Consider the following 3,448-nt stretch of genomic DNA (forward strand, 5'->3'; position numbering starts at 1 on the left):
TGCCCGGTCCTGCACCATCCTTACAATCACTGCCATTCTTGAGCCCCCTGTTGCAGCAACTGTGTCAGTCCATCTCATTGATGGTCTTCCCTGTTTTGCTAACCCTCTGCTTTACCAAGCATTACATCTTTCTCCAGGGACTGACCCCTCCTGATCGAGTTATCAAAGTGCAAGAGACAAAGTCTGGCCATTATCACTTCTAGGGAGCATTGGGAGCTCTGGTAGCGTAGTGCCTACGGCACTTGCCTGCTAACCAGAAGGCTGGCGGTTCAAACCCACCAGCCACTCCTTGGAAGGAAGATGGGGCAATCTACCTCCGTAGTGATACCACATTGGAAACCCAAGGAGGGGTCACTATGAGTCGTATCTGACTCCACAGCACACAACAACAACAACAGGGAGCATTCTGGCTGTACTTCTTCTGAGACAGATTTGTTCTTTCTTCTGACTCACTCACTGCTGTCGAATAGGATCCTACTCATAGCAACCCATCCTTGGGTTTCTGAGGCAGTATCTCCACAGAAGTAGATTGTTCAGTCTTCCTTCCCAGAAGTGGCTGGCGAGTTTGAACCACCAGCCTTCTGGTTAGCAGTCCAATGCCTTAGGCACTAGGCCACCAGAGCTCCTGGCAGTTAGTGGTATATCCAACATTCTTTGTCAACACCACAATTGAAATGCATCAGTCTTTCTGTAGTCTTCCTTATTGACTGTCCAGCCAATATTCTTTGTCAACACCCCAATTCAAATGCATCAATTTTTCTGTAGTCTTTCTTATTGATTGTCCTGCTGTCACATGCATATGAGGCTATTCAAAATACCATGACTTGGGTCATGGGCATCTTAGTCTTCAAAGTGACATCATTTCTCTTTAATGCTTTAAAGAGGTCTTTTGGAGCAGATTTGCCCAAGAAATAACATTTGATTTCTTGACTGCTGTTTCCATAGGTGCTGATTATGAATCCAGGTAAAATGAAATTCTTAACAACTTCAATCTTTTCTCCATTTATCTTAATGTCATAATGCTACTTATTGGGCCATTTGTGAGGATTTTTTTTTTCAATGCGCAGATGTCATATATACTGAAGGCTGTAGTCTTTGATCTTCATCAATAACTGCTTCAAGCCCTCTTCGCTTTCAGCAAGCAAGGTTGTGTCACTTGTACATAGCAGGTTGTTAATGAGTCTTCCTCCAATCTCAATACTGTGTTCTTCTTCATATAGTCCAGTTTATTAGATTATTTCTCATCATAGAGATGGAGTAAGTATGGTGAAAGGATACAGCCCTGACACACACCTTTGCTGATTTTCAACCATCTAGTGTCACCTTGTTCTGTTCAAATAACTGCCTCATGGTCTATGGTCTACACCTCATGGTCTAGGTTCTTTATGAGTACATTCCTTGCAATGTTATCCATAATTTGTTATGACTGACATAGTCAAATGTCTTTGCATAGTCAATAAAATACAGGTAAACATTGTTCTGGTATTATTTGCTTCAGTCAAAATCCATCTGGTATCTGTAATGATATCCCTCATTCCATGTCAACTTCTGAATCTGGCTTGATTGGCAATTCCCTTTCAATGTACTGCTACAACCATTTTTGAATTATTTTTAGTAAATATTTACTTGTGTGTGATATGAATTACATGGTTTGATAATTTCCACATCCTGTTGGATAGCCTCTCTTTGGAATGGCACAAATATGGATTTTCTCCAGTCTGTTGGTCATGTAACTATCTTCTGAATTTCTGAGCACAAGTGAGTAACGCTTCCAACATTGCATCCATTAAAAAAAAAAAAACCATCTCAGTGGGTATTCTGTCAGTTCCTGGAATCTTGTTTTTCATCAATTCCTTCTGTGCAGTTTGGACTTCTTCCTTCAATACCATCAGTTCCTGATCATATCCTACTTCCTGAAATGCTTGAATGTTCACTAATTCTTTTTGGTAAAGTGACTCTGAGTATTCATTCCATTTTGTTTGGATGCTTCCTGTATCATTCAATATTTTGCCCTATATTTCAAAATACAAAAAAAAAAAAAAAAAATTCACTACCGTTAAGTCAATTAGATGCAGAGACCCCGCCTTGGGTTTCCAAGGCAGTATCTCTATGGAAGTAGATTGCCCAATCTTCCTTTTGAGGATTGGCTAGTGAGTTTGAACCACCAGCCTTCTAGTTAGCAGTCCAATGCCTTAGGCTCTACACCACCACAGCCCATATTTCAATATAGAACCCTTCAACATTGCCACTTGAGGCTTGAATCTTTTCTTCAGTTCTTTCAGCTTGAGAAATGTTGACCATGTTCTTCTCTTTTGATTTTCTAACTCTAGGTCTTTGCACATTTCCTTATAATATTTTATTTTGTCTTCTCAAGCTGCCCTTTGAAATAATCTGTTCTGATCTTTTACTTCATCCTTTCTTCCATTCACTTTAGCTACTCTCCATTCAAGAGCAAGTTTCAGAGTCTCTTCTGACACCCACCCTGGTCTTTTCTTTCTTCCCTGTCTTTTAAATGACCTTTTGCTTTCTTCATGTACGATGTTCTTGAATTCACTCCACAGCTCATCTGGTCTTTGGCCATTGGTGTTCAGTGCATCAAATCTTTTCTTCAAATGGTCATTAACTTCAACTGGGATACACTGAAGGTCATATTTTGGCTTTTGTGGACTTATAATTTTCTTCAGCTTCAATTTAACCATGCCTTTGAGCAAACTGGTGGTCTTTTCCACAGTCAGTCCCTAGCCTTGTTCTGACTGATGATATTGAGCTTCTCCAATATCTCTTTCCACAGATGTAGTCTATTTTACTCCTGTGTATTCCATCTGGTGAAGGACACATGTATAGTCATCATTTATGTTGTTGTAAAAAGATATTTGCTATGAATAACTCATTGGTCTTATTCATTTACAGTGCATATATACACTTTACAAAAGACATTGTGTATACTTATAAAATACTGAAAGAATCCCCTGCTCTCCAAGTTTATGTTCTGGATCTGTCTTAGCTAGTGCTGCTGTAGCAGAAATACAACAAGTGGGTGGTCTTAAGAAGCAACATTTATTTTATCACATTTCAGGAGGCTAGAAATTGGAACATAAGGCATGGTTATAAGGGACGACTCTCTGTCTGCTCTAGGGGAAGATTCTTGAACCGTTTAGCTTCTTAGTGCCTTTGTTCCTCAGTTCCTTAGTGATTTTCATATGGTATCCATTTTCCTCCATTTGTGCTTGATACTGTGTCTAATCTGCTCTTTTTAGAAATGGAAGTGATTAGGTTTAGGATACATAGTACACTAAAAGAGCTTATTAATATAAAAAAGAAAACCCCAGTCCCAAATGGGATTGCATTCACAGGTAGAGGGCTTAGGATTCCAACACATATTTTGGGAGGACACATTCAACTCAAAGTAGTATGCTGTTGTTATTGTTATTATGTGCTGTCGAATCGG

This window comes from Orycteropus afer, unplaced genomic scaffold (assembly GCF_000298275.1).
Source record: "Orycteropus afer afer isolate SDZICR_OR568_19922 unplaced genomic scaffold, OryAfe1.0 scaffold00007, whole genome shotgun sequence".
In the NCBI taxonomy this organism is placed as follows: Eukaryota; Metazoa; Chordata; class Mammalia; order Tubulidentata; family Orycteropodidae; genus Orycteropus; species Orycteropus afer.